Raw genomic sequence first — 18747 nt, forward strand, 5'->3', positions numbered from 1 at the left:
CCTAACCCTAACCCTAACCCTAACCCTAACCCTAACCCTAACCCTAACCCTAACCCTAACCCTAACCCTAACCCTAACCCTAACCCTAACCCTAACCCTAACCCTAACCCTAACCCTAACCCTAACCCTAACCCTAACCCTAACCCTAACCCTAACCCTAACCCTAACCCTAACCCTAACCCTAACCCTAACCCTAACCCTAACCCTAACCCTAACCCTAACCCTAACCCTAACCCTAACCCTAACCCTAACCCTAACCCTAACCCTAACCCTAACCCTAACCCTAACCCTAACCCTAACCCTAACCCTAACCCTAACCCTAACCCTAACCCTAACCCTAACCCTAACCCTAACCCTAACCCTAACCCTAACCCTAACCCTAACCCTAACCCTAACCCTAACCCTAACCCTAACCCTAACCCTAACCCTAACCCTAACCCTAACCCTAACCCTAACCCTAACCCTAACCCTAACCCTAACCCTAACCCTAACCCTAACCCTAACCCTAACCCTAACCCTAACCCTAACCCTAACCCTAACCCTAACCCTAACCCTAACCCTAACCCTAACCCTAACCCTAACCCTAACCCTAACCCTAACCCTAACCCTAACCCTAACCCTAACCCTAACCCTAACCCTAACCCTAACCCTAACCCTAACCCTAACCCTAACCCTAACCCTAACCCTAACCCTAACCCTAACCCTAACCCTAACCCTAACCCTAACCCTAACCCTAACCCTAACCCTAACCCTAACCCTAACCCTAACCCTAACCCTAACCCTAACCCTAACCCTAACCCTAACCCTAACCCTAACCCTAACCCTAACCCTAACCCTAACCCTAACCCTAACCCTAACCCTAACCCTAACCCTAACCCTAACCCTAACCCTAACCCTAACCCTAACCCTAACCCTAACCCTAACCCTAACCCTAACCCTAACCCTAACCCTAACCCTAACCCTAACCCTAACCCTAACCCTAACCCTAACCCTAACCCTAACCCTAACCCTAACCCTAACCCTAACCCTAACCCTAACCCTAACCCTAACCCTAACCCTAACCCTAACCCTAACCCTAACCCTAACCCTAACCCTAACCCTAACCCTAACCCTAACCCTAACCCTAACCCTAACCCTAACCCTAACCCTAACCCTAACCCTAACCCTAACCCTAACCCTAACCCTAACCCTAACCCTAACCCTAACCCTAACCCTAACCCTAACCCTAACCCTAACCCTAACCCTAACCCTAACCCTAACCCTAACCCTAACCCTAACCCTAACCCTAACCCTAACCCTAACCCTAACCCTAACCCTAACCCTAACCCTAACCCTAACCCTAACCCTAACCCTAACCCTAACCCTAACCCTAACCCTAACCCTAACCCTAACCCTAACCCTAACCCTAACCCTAACCCTAACCCTAACCCTAACCCTAACCCTAACCCTAACCCTAACCCTAACCCTAACCCTAACCCTAACCCTAACCCTAACCCTAACCCTAACCCTAACCCTAACCCTAACCCTAACCCTAACCCTAACCCTAACCCTAACCCTAACCCTAACCCTAACCCTAACCCTAACCCTAACCCTAACCCTAACCCTAACCCTAACCCTAACCCTAACCCTAACCCTAACCCTAACCCTAACCCTAACCCTAACCCTAACCCTAACCCTAACCCTAACCCTAACCCTAACCCTAACCCTAACCCTAACCCTAACCCTAACCCTAACCCTAACCCTAACCCTAACCCTAACCCTAACCCTAACCCTAACCCTAACCCTAACCCTAACCCTAACCCTAACCCTAACCCTAACCCTAACCCTAACCCTAACCCTAACCCTAACCCTAACCCTAACCCTAACCCTAACCCTAACCCTAACCCTAACCCTAACCCTAACCCTAACCCTAACCCTAACCCTAACCCTAACCCTAACCCTAACCCTAACCCTAACCCTAACCCTAACCCTAACCCTAACCCTAACCCTAACCCTAACCCTAACCCTAACCCTAACCCTAACCCTAACCCTAACCCTAACCCTAACCCTAACCCTAACCCTAACCCTAACCCTAACCCTAACCCTAACCCTAACCCTAACCCTAACCCTAACCCTAACCCTAACCCTAACCCTAACCCTAACCCTAACCCTAACCCTAACCCTAACCCTAACCCTAACCCTAACCCTAACCCTAACCCTAACCCTAACCCTAACCCTAACCCTAACCCTAACCCTAACCCTAACCCTAACCCTAACCCTAACCCTAACCCTAACCCTAACCCTAACCCTAACCCTAACCCTAACCCTAACCCTAACCCTAACCCTAACCCTAACCCTAACCCTAACCCTAACCCTAACCCTAACCCTAACCCTAACCCTAACCCTAACCCTAACCCTAACCCTAACCCTAACCCTAACCCTAACCCTAACCCTAACCCTAACCCTAACCCTAACCCTAACCCTAACCCTAACCCTAACCCTAACCCTAACCCTAACCCTAACCCTAACCCTAACCCTAACCCTAACCCTAACCCTAACCCTAACCCTAACCCTAACCCTAACCCTAACCCTAACCCTAACCCTAACCCTAACCCTAACCCTAACCCTAACCCTAACCCTAACCCTAACCCTAACCCTAACCCTAACCCTAACCCTAACCCTAACCCTAACCCTAACCCTAACCCTAACCCTAACCCTAACCCTAACCCTAACCCTAACCCTAACCCTAACCCTAACCCTAACCCTAACCCTAACCCTAACCCTAACCCTAACCCTAACCCTAACCCTAACCCTAACCCTAACCCTAACCCTAACCCTAACCCTAACCCTAACCCTAACCCTAACCCTAACCCTAACCCTAACCCTAACCCTAACCCTAACCCTAACCCTAACCCTAACCCTAACCCTAACCCTAACCCTAACCCTAACCCTAACCCTAACCCTAACCCTAACCCTAACCCTAACCCTAACCCTAACCCTAACCCTAACCCTAACCCTAACCCTAACCCTAACCCTAACCCTAACCCTAACCCTAACCCTAACCCTAACCCTAACCCTAACCCTAACCCTAACCCTAACCCTAACCCTAACCCTAACCCTAACCCTAACCCTAACCCTAACCCTAACCCTAACCCTAACCCTAACCCTAACCCTAACCCTAACCCTAACCCTAACCCTAACCCTAACCCTAACCCTAACCCTAACCCTAACCCTAACCCTAACCCTAACCCTAACCCTAACCCTAACCCTAACCCTAACCCTAACCCTAACCCTAACCCTAACCCTAACCCTAACCCTAACCCTAACCCTAACCCTAACCCTAACCCTAACCCTAACCCTAACCCTAACCCTAACCCTAACCCTAACCCTAACCCTAACCCTAACCCTAACCCTAACCCTAACCCTAACCCTAACCCTAACCCTAACCCTAACCCTAACCCTAACCCTAACCCTAACCCTAACCCTAACCCTAACCCTAACCCTAACCCTAACCCTAACCCTAACCCTAACCCTAACCCTAACCCTAACCCTAACCCTAACCCTAACCCTAACCCTAACCCTAACCCTAACCCTAACCCTAACCCTAACCCTAACCCTAACCCTAACCCTAACCCTAACCCTAACCCTAACCCTAACCCTAACCCTAACCCTAACCCTAACCCTAACCCTAACCCTAACCCTAACCCTAACCCTAACCCTAACCCTAACCCTAACCCTAACCCTAACCCTAACCCTAACCCTAACCCTAACCCTAACCCTAACCCTAACCCTAACCCTAACCCTAACCCTAACCCTAACCCTAACCCTAACCCTAACCCTAACCCTAACCCTAACCCTAACCCTAACCCTAACCCTAACCCTAACCCTAACCCTAACCCTAACCCTAACCCTAACCCTAACCCTAACCCTAACCCTAACCCTAACCCTAACCCTAACCCTAACCCTAACCCTAACCCTAACCCTAACCCTAACCCTAACCCTAACCCTAACCCTAACCCTAACCCTAACCCTAACCCTAACCCTAACCCTAACCCTAACCCTAACCCTAACCCTAACCCTAACCCTAACCCTAACCCTAACCCTAACCCTAACCCTAACCCTAACCCTAACCCTAACCCTAACCCTAACCCTAACCCTAACCCTAACCCTAACCCTAACCCTAACCCTAACCCTAACCCTAACCCTAACCCTAACCCTAACCCTAACCCTAACCCTAACCCTAACCCTAACCCTAACCCTAACCCTAACCCTAACCCTAACCCTAACCCTAACCCTAACCCTAACCCTAACCCTAACCCTAACCCTAACCCTAACCCTAACCCTAACCCTAACCCTAACCCTAACCCTAACCCTAACCCTAACCCTAACCCTAACCCTAACCCTAACCCTAACCCTAACCCTAACCCTAACCCTAACCCTAACCCTAACCCTAACCCTAACCCTAACCCTAACCCTAACCCTAACCCTAACCCTAACCCTAACCCTAACCCTAACCCTAACCCTAACCCTAACCCTAACCCTAACCCTAACCCTAACCCTAACCCTAACCCTAACCCTAACCCTAACCCTAACCCTAACCCTAACCCTAACCCTAACCCTAACCCTAACCCTAACCCTAACCCTAACCCTAACCCTAACCCTAACCCTAACCCTAACCCTAACCCTAACCCTAACCCTAACCCTAACCCTAACCCTAACCCTAACCCTAACCCTAACCCTAACCCTAACCCTAACCCTAACCCTAACCCTAACCCTAACCCTAACCCTAACCCTAACCCTAACCCTAACCCTAACCCTAACCCTAACCCTAACCCTAACCCTAACCCTAACCCTAACCCTAACCCTAACCCTAACCCTAACCCTAACCCTAACCCTAACCCTAACCCTAACCCTAACCCTAACCCTAACCCTAACCCTAACCCTAACCCTAACCCTAACCCTAACCCTAACCCTAACCCTAACCCTAACCCTAACCCTAACCCTAACCCTAACCCTAACCCTAACCCTAACCCTAACCCTAACCCTAACCCTAACCCTAACCCTAACCCTAACCCTAACCCTAACCCTAACCCTAACCCTAACCCTAACCCTAACCCTAACCCTAACCCTAACCCTAACCCTAACCCTAACCCTAACCCTAACCCTAACCCTAACCCTAACCCTAACCCTAACCCTAACCCTAACCCTAACCCTAACCCTAACCCTAACCCTAACCCTAACCCTAACCCTAACCCTAACCCTAACCCTAACCCTAACCCTAACCCTAACCCTAACCCTAACCCTAACCCTAACCCTAACCCTAACCCTAACCCTAACCCTAACCCTAACCCTAACCCTAACCCTAACCCTAACCCTAACCCTAACCCTAACCCTAACCCTAACCCTAACCCTAACCCTAACCCTAACCCTAACCCTAACCCTAACCCTAACCCTAACCCTAACCCTAACCCTAACCCTAACCCTAACCCTAACCCTAACCCTAACCCTAACCCTAACCCTAACCCTAACCCTAACCCTAACCCTAACCCTAACCCTAACCCTAACCCTAACCCTAACCCTAACCCTAACCCTAACCCTAACCCTAACCCTAACCCTAACCCTAACCCTAACCCTAACCCTAACCCTAACCCTAACCCTAACCCTAACCCTAACCCTAACCCTAACCCTAACCCTAACCCTAACCCTAACCCTAACCCTAACCCTAACCCTAACCCTAACCCTAACCCTAACCCTAACCCTAACCCTAACCCTAACCCTAACCCTAACCCTAACCCTAACCCTAACCCTAACCCTAACCCTAACCCTAACCCTAACCCTAACCCTAACCCTAACCCTAACCCTAACCCTAACCCTAACCCTAACCCTAACCCTAACCCTAACCCTAACCCTAACCCTAACCCTAACCCTAACCCTAACCCTAACCCTAACCCTAACCCTAACCCTAACCCTAACCCTAACCCTAACCCTAACCCTAACCCTAACCCTAACCCTAACCCTAACCCTAACCCTAACCCTAACCCTAACCCTAACCCTAACCCTAACCCTAACCCTAACCCTAACCCTAACCCTAACCCTAACCCTAACCCTAACCCTAACCCTAACCCTAACCCTAACCCTAACCCTAACCCTAACCCTAACCCTAACCCTAACCCTAACCCTAACCCTAACCCTAACCCTAACCCTAACCCTAACCCTAACCCTAACCCTAACCCTAACCCTAACCCTAACCCTAACCCTAACCCTAACCCTAACCCTAACCCTAACCCTAACCCTAACCCTAACCCTAACCCTAACCCTAACCCTAACCCTAACCCTAACCCTAACCCTAACCCTAACCCTAACCCTAACCCTAACCCTAACCCTAACCCTAACCCTAACCCTAACCCTAACCCTAACCCTAACCCTAACCCTAACCCTAACCCTAACCCTAACCCTAACCCTAACCCTAACCCTAACCCTAACCCTAACCCTAACCCTAACCCTAACCCTAACCCTAACCCTAACCCTAACCCTAACCCTAACCCTAACCCTAACCCTAACCCTAACCCTAACCCTAACCCTAACCCTAACCCTAACCCTAACCCTAACCCTAACCCTAACCCTAACCCTAACCCTAACCCTAACCCTAACCCTAACCCTAACCCTAACCCTAACCCTAACCCTAACCCTAACCCTAACCCTAACCCTAACCCTAACCCTAACCCTAACCCTAACCCTAACCCTAACCCTAACCCTAACCCTAACCCTAACCCTAACCCTAACCCTAACCCTAACCCTAACCCTAACCCTAACCCTAACCCTAACCCTAACCCTAACCCTAACCCTAACCCTAACCCTAACCCTAACCCTAACCCTAACCCTAACCCTAACCCTAACCCTAACCCTAACCCTAACCCTAACCCTAACCCTAACCCTAACCCTAACCCTAACCCTAACCCTAACCCTAACCCTAACCCTAACCCTAACCCTAACCCTAACCCTAACCCTAACCCTAACCCTAACCCTAACCCTAACCCTAACCCTAACCCTAACCCTAACCCTAACCCTAACCCTAACCCTAACCCTAACCCTAACCCTAACCCTAACCCTAACCCTAACCCTAACCCTAACCCTAACCCTAACCCTAACCCTAACCCTAACCCTAACCCTAACCCTAACCCTAACCCTAACCCTAACCCTAACCCTAACCCTAACCCTAACCCTAACCCTAACCCTAACCCTAACCCTAACCCTAACCCTAACCCTAACCCTAACCCTAACCCTAACCCTAACCCTAACCCTAACCCTAACCCTAACCCTAACCCTAACCCTAACCCTAACCCTAACCCTAACCCTAACCCTAACCCTAACCCTAACCCTAACCCTAACCCTAACCCTAACCCTAACCCTAACCCTAACCCTAACCCTAACCCTAACCCTAACCCTAACCCTAACCCTAACCCTAACCCTAACCCTAACCCTAACCCTAACCCTAACCCTAACCCTAACCCTAACCCTAACCCTAACCCTAACCCTAACCCTAACCCTAACCCTAACCCTAACCCTAACCCTAACCCTAACCCTAACCCTAACCCTAACCCTAACCCTAACCCTAACCCTAACCCTAACCCTAACCCTAACCCTAACCCTAACCCTAACCCTAACCCTAACCCTAACCCTAACCCTAACCCTAACCCTAACCCTAACCCTAACCCTAACCCTAACCCTAACCCTAACCCTAACCCTAACCCTAACCCTAACCCTAACCCTAACCCTAACCCTAACCCTAACCCTAACCCTAACCCTAACCCTAACCCTAACCCTAACCCTAACCCTAACCCTAACCCTAACCCTAACCCTAACCCTAACCCTAACCCTAACCCTAACCCTAACCCTAACCCTAACCCTAACCCTAACCCTAACCCTAACCCTAACCCTAACCTAACCCTAACCCTAACCCTAACCCTAACCCTAACCCTAACCCTAACCCTAACCCTAACCCTAACCCTAACCCTAACCCTAACCCTAACCCTAACCCTAACCCTAACCCTAACCCTAACCCTAACCCTAACCCTAACCCTAACCCTAACCCTAACCTAACCCTAACCTAACCCTAACCCTAACCCTAACCCTAACCCTAACCCTAACCCTAACCTAACCCTAACCCTAACCCTAACCCTAACCCTAACCCTAACCCTAACCTAACCCTAACCCTAACCCTAACCTAACCCTAACCCTAACCCTAACCCTAACCCTAACCCTAACCCTAACCCTAACCCTAACCCTAACCCTAACCCTAACCCTAACCCTAACCCTAGCTGTCCGCCATCATCGTACATCCCCAGGGGATCCAAAGCAGTAGAAGCTTGGTATCTTCCCGAAAGTGTTCTAGTGTCTGGGGAATACCCGGCTAGAATGGTAGGGAGGCTATCCGCTGCCTTGGATTTCCACCCAAGACTGTCTGGGAGGTGACGTATTGTACGGGACCTACCTTCCCGGGTCTTGGTATCAGCCACCTGGCAACGGGTGGCTGGGGCATGGGTTCTGGAGCCGGGGGGCCTGGGAGGCAGCGATTCGTTCGCGGCTGGCCCTGGTCCTCGTTCCTCTTGAGCCTTAACTCAGGCTTAGCCAGAGTAGGCCCCCACCAGCACAAAGCTACCTGGGATACCTTGCGGTGTTAACAAACAGGTGGCTTGGGTAGGAGGCACCACACATATCCCTATATTTTCTAGGGTGTTTAGTAATATTTTTTAATAAATACTTTTTAAATACATAAATTTTATATTAATTAATAAAACTTTTTAATTGTTTAATAAATGTCTTATTACTTCATAATAATTAGAATATGATACGATATTAAAACACCAATTAAAGATAACTTTACCTTACTATAACCTTAGGGCTCTTAATTTAATTAAAGGACAGGACACAAGCCTAGGAATGATCAACCTAAGGCGGGCCACCTCAGAAGAGGGTGTATAGTGTTTAAAAGGCCGAAACACCCTATGACTCTGAGGCACACTACTGATGATGTGTCCTTAAATTACTTCAATAACAGATCCCATTTGGACTTCCTGTTATAATAATACTAACCATGTAAATTATTTCAAGTAGTAATAATAAAAAATAAAATAAAAAAAATTTATTATAAAATACCAAAACTATTTTAAACAAAACCTTAGGGACCTAATACTCAATTAAAATGTCTTCACACCCATTCGCTCCCTAGTTAAACAATAACTTTAGGGAGAGGGAATGGGTGAGCTAGAAAGGCCAAGACGGTCTAGAGGGTGCCCTGCTCAGTCTAGTGGCGCACTCCTCACTATGCTCCCTGTGACCTCACATTTAAAATAAACAACTTTAGAGACTTAATACTCATGTAAATATGTCTTCACACCCATTCGCTCCCTAGTTAAACATTAACTTTAGGGAGAGGGAATGGGTGAGCTAGAACGGCCAAGACGGTCTAGAGGGTGCCCTGCTCAGTCTAGTGGCGCACTCCTCACTATGCTCCCTGTGACCTCACAATTAAAATAAACAAGTTTAGAGACCTAGCACTCGGACGAAGTAGGATTAAGCTAGAAAAGACAGATCAGTTCAGATTTTACCTGCTCATTGACCTCAAGCCCAGTGGCAATGCCTAACAGGCGCCGGCCCGTGCACTACCCTTGGTCTTCCTACTCAAACCATGCAGCCTGATGGGCTGTACTGGGGGAAGTCATTGTATATTAACAAAAACCTAACCCTTGCCAGAGCCTTCGGACCAGGCATGCTACATGAGTCTCACTGGTCTAATGAGCCAAGCCAAATTCTCTTGGAACTTTAAGTAAAATTATTATTATTATTATTATTATTATTATAAGCCTACTTTTTTTGTATATTGCCTAAACATAACCTAACCCTAAACCCAACCCTAAAACATAGCCTAAATCTAAACCTAACCCTAAACATAACCTAACTTTAAACCTAGCCCTAAACATAACCTAAACCTAAAACCTAACCCTAAACATAACCTAAACCTAACCCTAAACATAACCTAGCCCTAAACCCAACCCTACGCATAGCCTAAATCTAAACCTAACCCTAACCCTAACCTAGCCCTAAACATAACCTAAACCTAAAACCTAACCCTAAACATAACCTAAACCTAACCCTAAACATAACCTAATCATAAACCCAACCCTACACATAGCCTAAATCTAAACCTAACCCTAAACATAACCTAAATCTAAACCTAGCCCTAAACATAACCTAAACCTAAAACCTAACCCTAAACATAACCTAAACCTAACCCTAAACATAACCTAACCCTAAACCCAACCCTACACATAGCCTAAATCTAAACCTAACCCTAAACATAACCTAAATCTAAACCTAGCCCTAAACATAACCTAAACCTAAAACCCAACCCTAAACATAACCTAAACCTAACCCTAAACCTAACCTAAATCTTAACCTAACCCTAAACACAACCTAAATAAACTATAAAATGAATACTTACCCAAAGGTTATTAAACTAAAAATCGAAGGAAATCTCTCCTCACAACCTTAAAACAAACACAGATTACAAATGTGTCATCAAACCGAACTCTGTATTACCAAAGGGTCATTAAACTAAAAACAAAGGAAATCTCTCCTCACAACCTAAAAACAAATACTTACCAAAGGGTCATCAAACCAAAAATGACGGAAATCTCTCCTCAAAACCTTAAAAAACACAGATTACGAATGTGTCATCAAACCAAACTCTCTATTAACAAAGGGTCATTAAGGATATTTCTCCATAAAACCTGAAAAGAATTAAAAAATACTTACCTGGGGAATCACAGCATTAATCCAAACCTAAAATCTAAAAAGAGGAATAAATATTCCCTTTAAAAATCCACTCCCCCTTGGGAATTGACTTAACTGAACATTTAAAATTAAACAAAGGGCGGAGCCTGTTCCTGGATGCCTATATAAGCAGCAGGACAGGGGAAACCATTTCAGAACCCTAAACATAACTTAAACCTAACCCTAACCTAAACCTAAACATAACCTAAACCTTACCTTAAACATAACCTAAATCTAAACCTAAACATAACCTAAACCTAACCCTAAACATAACTTAAACCTCACATTTTACTGTCAAATGCTGGATCTTTAGAAGATGGTAGATCCTGCAGAATTATGGGCCACGAATTCTTGTCAACTTTAAACGTTAATAACTTTAAAACTATAAAAGATAGAAACTCGCGGTTTTTTGCGTTAAAAAGGACACAATCTCCTCTACAAGAAAAAATAAAAAACCTGTCAGGGGTCTGGCCCACTCTGATAGTGAATTACGACACTTTAGAAGGCTTGACTGCCCTCGACACAGTAAACTCCAGGCGGGGGGAGCGCTGGTGGTAGAAGCTTGGCAGCTTCCAACAGGTGAGGAGGCTGTCCGCCATCATCGTACATCCCCAGGGGATCCAAAGCAGTAGAAGCTTGGTATCTTCCCGAAAGTGTTCTAGTGTCTGGGGAATACCCGGCTAGAATGGTAGGGAGGCTATCCGCTGCCTTGGATTTCCACCCAAGACTGTCTGGGAGGTGACGTATTGTACGGGACCTACCTTCCCGGGTCTTGGTATCAGCCACCTGGCAACGGGTGGCTGGGGCATGGGTTCTGGAGCCGGGGGGCCTGGGAGGCAGCGATTCGTTCGCGGCTGGCCCTGGTCCTCGTTCCTCTTGAGCCTTAACTCAGGCTTAGCCAGAGTAGGCCCCCACCAGCACAAAGCTACCTGGGATACCTTGCGGTGTTAACAAACAGGTGGCTTGGGTAGGAGGCACCACACATATCCCTATATTTTCTAGGGTGTTTAGTAATATTTTTTAATAAATACTTTTTAAATACATAAATTTTATATTAATTAATAAAACTTTTTAATTGTTTAATAAATGTCTTATTACTTCATAATAATTAGAATATGATACGATATTAAAACACCAATTAAAGATAACTTTACCTTACTATAACCTTAGGGCTCTTAATTTAATTAAAGGACAGGACACAAGCCTAGGAATGATCAACCTAAGGCGGGCCACCTCAGAAGAGGGTGTATAGTGTTTAAAAGGCCGAAACACCCTATGACTCTGAGGCACACTACTGATGATGTGTCCTTAAATTACTTCAATAACAGATCCCATTTGGACTTCCTGTTATAATAATACTAACCATGTAAATTATTTCAAGTAGTAATAATAAAAAATAAAATAAAAAAAATTTATTATAAAATACCAAAACTATTTTAAACAAAACCTTAGGGACCTAATACTCAATTAAAATGTCTTCACACCCATTCGCTCCCTAGTTAAACAATAACTTTAGGGAGAGGGAATGGGTGAGCTAGAAAGGCCAAGACGGTCTAGAGGGTGCCCTGCTCAGTCTAGTGGCGCACTCCTCACTATGCTCCCTGTGACCTCACATTTAAAATAAACAACTTTAGAGACTTAATACTCATGTAAATATGTCTTCACACCCATTCGCTCCCTAGTTAAACATTAACTTTAGGGAGAGGGAATGGGTGAGCTAGAACGGCCAAGACGGTCTAGAGGGTGCCCTGCTCAGTCTAGTGGCGCACTCCTCACTATGCTCCCTGTGACCTCACAATTAAAATAAACAAGTTTAGAGACCTAGCACTCGGACGAAGTAGGATTAAGCTAGAAAAGACAGATCAGTTCAGATTTTACCTGCTCATTGACCTCAAGCCCAGTGGCAATGCCTAACAGGCGCCGGCCCGTGCACTACCCTTGGTCTTCCTACTCAAACCATGCAGCCTGATGGGCTGTACTGGGGGAAGTCATTGTATATTAACAAAAACCTAACCCTTGCCAGAGCCTTCGGACCAGGCATGCTACATGAGTCTCACTGGTCTAATGAGCCAAGCCAAATTCTCTTGGAACTTTAAGTAAAATTATTATTATTATTATTATTATTATTATAAGCCTACTTTTTTTGTATATTGCCTAAACATAACCTAACCCTAAACCCAACCCTAAAACATAGCCTAAATCTAAACCTAACCCTAAACATAACCTAACTTTAAACCTAGCCCTAAACATAACCTAAACCTAAAACCTAACCCTAAACATAACCTAAACCTAACCCTAAACATAACCTAGCCCTAAACCCAACCCTACGCATAGCCTAAATCTAAACCTAACCCTAACCCTAACCTAGCCCTAAACATAACCTAAACCTAAAACCTAACCCTAAACATAACCTAAACCTAACCCTAAACATAACCTAATCATAAACCCAACCCTACACATAGCCTAAATCTAAACCTAACCCTAAACATAACCTAAATCTAAACCTAGCCCTAAACATAACCTAAACCTAAAACCTAACCCTAAACATAACCTAAACCTAACCCTAAACATAACCTAACCCTAAACCCAACCCTACACATAGCCTAAATCTAAACCTAACCCTAAACATAACCTAAATCTAAACCTAGCCCTAAACATAACCTAAACCTAAAACCCAACCCTAAACATAACCTAAACCTAACCCTAAACCTAACCTAAATCTTAACCTAACCCTAAACACAACCTAAATAAACTATAAAATGAATACTTACCCAAAGGTTATTAAACTAAAAATCGAAGGAAATCTCTCCTCACAACCTTAAAACAAACACAGATTACAAATGTGTCATCAAACCGAACTCTGTATTACCAAAGGGTCATTAAACTAAAAACAAAGGAAATCTCTCCTCACAACCTAAAAACAAATACTTACCAAAGGGTCATCAAACCAAAAATGACGGAAATCTCTCCTCAAAACCTTAAAAAACACAGATTACGAATGTGTCATCAAACCAAACTCTCTATTAACAAAGGGTCATTAAGGATATTTCTCCATAAAACCTGAAAAGAATTAAAAAATACTTACCTGGGGAATCACAGCATTAATCCAAACCTAAAATCTAAAAAGAGGAATAAATATTCCCTTTAAAAATCCACTCCCCCTTGGGAATTGACTTAACTGAACATTTAAAATTAAACAAAGGGCGGAGCCTGTTCCTGGATGCCTATATAAGCAGCAGGACAGGGGAAACCATTTCAGAACCCTAAACATAACTTAAACCTAACCCTAACCTAAACCTAAACATAACCTAAACCTTACCTTAAACATAACCTAAATCTAAACCTAAACATAACCTAAACCTAACCCTAAACATAACTTAAACCTCACATTTTACTGTCAAATGCTGGATCTTTAGAAGATGGTAGATCCTGCAGAATTATGGGCCACGAATTCTTGTCAACTTTAAACGTTAATAACTTTAAAACTATAAAAGATAGAAACTCGCGGTTTTTTGCGTTAAAAAGGACACAATCTCCTCTACAAGAAAAAATAAAAAACCTGTCAGGGGTCTGGCCCACTCTGATAGTGAATTACGACACTTTAGAAGGCTTGACTGCCCTCGACACAGTAAACTCCAGGCGGGGGGAGCGCTGGTGGTAGAAGCTTGGCAGCTTCCAACAGGTGAGGAGGCTGTCCGCCATCATCGTACATCCCCAGGGGATCCAAAGCAGTAGAAGCTTGGTATCTTCCCGAAAGTGTTCTAGTGTCTGGGGAATACCCGGCTAGAATGGTAGGGAGGCTATCCGCTGCCTTGGATTTCCACCCAAGACTGTCTGGGAGGTGACGTATTGTACGGGACCTACCTTCCCGGGTCTTGGTATCAGCCACCTGGCAACGGGTGGCTGGGGCATGGGTTCTGGAGCCGGGGGGCCTGGGAGGCAGCGATTCGTTCGCGGCTGGCCCTGGTCCTCGTTCCTCTTGAGCCTTAACTCAGGCTTAGCCAGAGTAGGCCCCCACCAGCACAAAGCTACCTGGGATACCTTGCGGTGTTAACAAACAGGTGGCTTGGGTAGGAGGCACCACACATATCCCTATATTTTCTAGGGTGTTTAGTAATATTTTTTAATAAATACTTTTTAAATACATAAATTTTATATTAATTAATAAAACTTTTTAATTGTTTAATAAATGTCTTATTACTTCATAATAATTAGAATATGATACGATATTAAAACACCAATTAAAGATAACTTTACCTTACTATAACCTTAGGGCTCTTAATTTAATTAAAGGACAGGACACAAGCCTAGGAATGATCAACCTAAGGCGGGCCACCTCAGAAGAGGGTGTATAGTGTTTAAAAGGCCGAAACACCCTATGACTCTGAGGCACACTACTGATGATGTGTCCTTAAATTACTTCAATAACAGATCCCATTTGGACTTCCTGTTATAATAATACTAACCATGTAAATTATTTCAAGTAGTAATAATAAAAAATAAAATAAAAAAAATTTATTATAAAATACCAAAACTATTTTAAACAAAACCTTAGGGACCTAATACTCAATTAAAATGTCTTCACACCCATTCGCTCCCTAGTTAAACAATAACTTTAGGGAGAGGGAATGGGTGAGCTAGAAAGGCCAAGACGGTCTAGAGGGTGCCCTGCTCAGTCTAGTGGCGCACTCCTCACTATGCTCCCTGTGACCTCACATTTAAAATAAACAACTTTAGAGACTTAATACTCATGTAAATATGTCTTCACACCCATTCGCTCCCTAGTTAAACATTAACTTTAGGGAGAGGGAATGGGTGAGCTAGAACGGCCAAGACGGTCTAGAGGGTGCCCTGCTCAGTCTAGTGGCGCACTCCTCACTATGCTCCCTGTGACCTCACAATTAAAATAAACAAGTTTAGAGACCTAGCACTCGGACGAAGTAGGATTAAGCTAGAAAAGACAGATCAGTTCAGATTTTACCTGCTCATTGACCTCAAGCCCAGTGGCAATGCCTAACAGGCGCCGGCCCGTGCACTACCCTTGGTCTTCCTACTCAAACCATGCAGCCTGATGGGCTGTACTGGGGGAAGTCATTGTATATTAACAAAAACCTAACCCTTGCCAGAGCCTTCGGACCAGGCATGCTACATGAGTCTCACTGGTCTAATGAGCCAAGCCAAATTCTCTTGGAACTTTAAGTAAAATTATTATTATTATTATTATTATTATTATAAGCCTACTTTTTTTGTATATTGCCTAAACATAACCTAACCCTAAACCCAACCCTAAAACATAGCCTAAATCTAAACCTAACCCTAAACATAACCTAACTTTAAACCTAGCCCTAAACATAACCTAAACCTAAAACCTAACCCTAAACATAACCTAAACCTAACCCTAAACATAACCTAGCCCTAAACCCAACCCTACGCATAGCCTAAATCTAAACCTAACCCTAACCCTAACCTAGCCCTAAACATAACCTAAACCTAAAACCTAACCCTAAACATAACCTAAACCTAACCCTAAACATAACCTAATCATAAACCCAACCCTACACATAGCCTAAATCTAAACCTAACCCTAAACATAACCTAAATCTAAACCTAGCCCTAAACATAACCTAAACCTAAAACCTAACCCTAAACATAACCTAAACCTAACCCTAAACATAACCTAACCCTAAACCCAACCCTACACATAGCCTAAATCTAAACCTAACCCTAAACATAACCTAAATCTAAACCTAGCCCTAAACATAACCTAAACCTAAAACCCAACCCTAAACATAACCTAAACCTAACCCTAAACCTAACCTAAATCTTAACCTAACCCTAAACACAACCTAAATAAACTATAAAATGAATACTTACCCAAAGGTTATTAAACTAAAAATCGAAGGAAATCTCTCCTCACAACCTTAAAACAAACACAGATTACAAATGTGTCATCAAACCGAACTCTGTATTACCAAAGGGTCATTAAACTAAAAACAAAGGAAATCTCTCCTCACAACCTAAAAACAAATACTTACCAAAGGGTCATCAAACCAAAAATGACGGAAATCTCTCCTCAAAACCTTAAAAAACACAGATTACGAATGTGTCATCAAACCAAACTCTCTATTAACAAAGGGTCATTAAGGATATTTCTCCATAAAACCTGAAAAGAATTAAAAAATACTTACCTGGGGAATCACAGCATTAATCCAAACCTAAAATCTAAAAAGAGGAATAAATATTCCCTTTAAAAATCCACTCCCCCTTGGGAATTGACTTAACTGAACATTTAAAATTAAACAAAGGGCGGAGCCTGTTCCTGGATGCCTATATAAGCAGCAGGACAGGGGAAACCATTTCAGAACCCTAAACATAACTTAAACCTAACCCTAACCTAAACCTAAACATAACCTAAACCTTACCTTAAACATAACCTAAATCTAAACCTAAACATAACCTAAACCTAACCCTAAACATAACTTAAACCTCACATTTTACTGTCAAATGCTGGATCTTTAGAAGATGGTAGATCCTGCAGAATTATGGGCCACGAATTCTTGTCAACTTTAAACGTTAATAACTTTAAAACTATAAAAGATAGAAACTCGCGGTTTTTTGCGTTAAAAAGGACACAATCTCCTCTACAAGAAAAAATAAAAAACCTGTCAGGGGTCTGGCCCACTCTGATAGTGAATTACGACACTTTAGAAGGCTTGACTGCCCTCGACACAGTAAACTCCAGGCGGGGGGAGCGCTGGTGGTAGAAGCTTGGCAGCTTCCAACAGGTGAGGAGGCTGTCCGCCATCATCGTACATCCCCAGGGGATCCAAAGCAGTAGAAGCTTGGTATCTTCCCGAAAGTGTTCTAGTGTCTGGGGAATACCCGGCTAGAATGGTAGGGAGGCTATCCGCTGCCTTGGATTTCCACCCAAGACTGTCTGGGAGGTGACGTATTGTACGGGACCTACCTTCCCGGGTCTTGGTATCAGCCACCTGGCAACGGGTGGCTGGGGCATGGGTTCTGGAGCCGGGGGGCCTGGGAGGCAGCGATTCGTTCGCGGCTGGCCCTGGTCCTCGTTCCTCTTGAGCCTTAACTCAGGCTTAGCCAGAGTAGGCCCCCACCAGCACAAAGCTACCTGGGATACCTTGCGGTGTTAACAAACAGGTGGCTTGGGTAGGAGGCACCACACATATCCCTATATTTTCTAGGGTGTTTAGTAATATTTTTTAATAAATACTTTTTAAATACATAAATTTTATATTAATTAATAAAACTTTTTAATTGTTTAATAAATGTCTTATTACTTCATAATAATTAGAATATGATACGATATTAAAACACCAATTAAAGATAACTTTACCTTACTATAACCTTAGGGCTCTTAATTTAATTAAAGGACAGGACACAAGCCTAGGAATGATCAACCTAAGGCGGGCCACCTCAGAAGAGGGTGTATAGTGTTTAAAAGGCCGAAACACCCTATGACTCTGAGGCACACTACTGATGATGTGTCCTTAAATTACTTCAATAACAGATCCCATTTGGACTTCCTGTTATAATAATACTAACCATGTAAATTATTTCAAGTAGTAATAATAAAAAATAAAATAAAAAAAATTTATTATAAAATACCAAAACTATTTTAAACAAAACCTTAGGGACCTAATACTCAATTAAAATGTCTTCACACCCATTCGCTCCCTAGTTAAACAATAACTTTAGGGAGAGGGAATGGGTGAGCTAGAAAGGCCAAGACGGTCTAGAGGGTGCCCTGCTCAGTCTAGTGGCGCACTCCTCACTATGCTCCCTGTGACCTCACATTTAAAATAAACAACTTTAGAGACTTAATACTCATGTAAATATGTCTTCACACCCATTCGCTCCCTAGTTAAACATTAACTTTAGGGAGAGGGAATGGGTGAGCTAGAACGGCCA

General features: G+C 44.3%; 1 long non-coding RNA gene across 1 annotated transcript; it reads right to left on the reverse strand.

Annotated features, from left to right (window-relative positions):
* Positions 1–11005: 11005 nt before the first annotated feature.
* LOC125799501 (uncharacterized) lies at positions 11006–18140 on the reverse strand. The gene is made up of 3 exons (XR_007438467.1): positions 17196–18140; positions 14093–14195; positions 11006–11092 (listed from the first exon to the last, which is right to left on the reverse strand). It is a non-coding gene; the product is annotated as an uncharacterized LOC125799501 (long non-coding RNA).
* Between the last annotated feature and the right edge of the window lie 607 nt (positions 18141–18747).

Source organism: Astyanax mexicanus, chromosome 3, assembly GCF_023375975.1.
Source record: "Astyanax mexicanus isolate ESR-SI-001 chromosome 3, AstMex3_surface, whole genome shotgun sequence".
NCBI classification, from domain to species: domain Eukaryota; kingdom Metazoa; phylum Chordata; class Actinopteri; order Characiformes; family Acestrorhamphidae; genus Astyanax; species Astyanax mexicanus.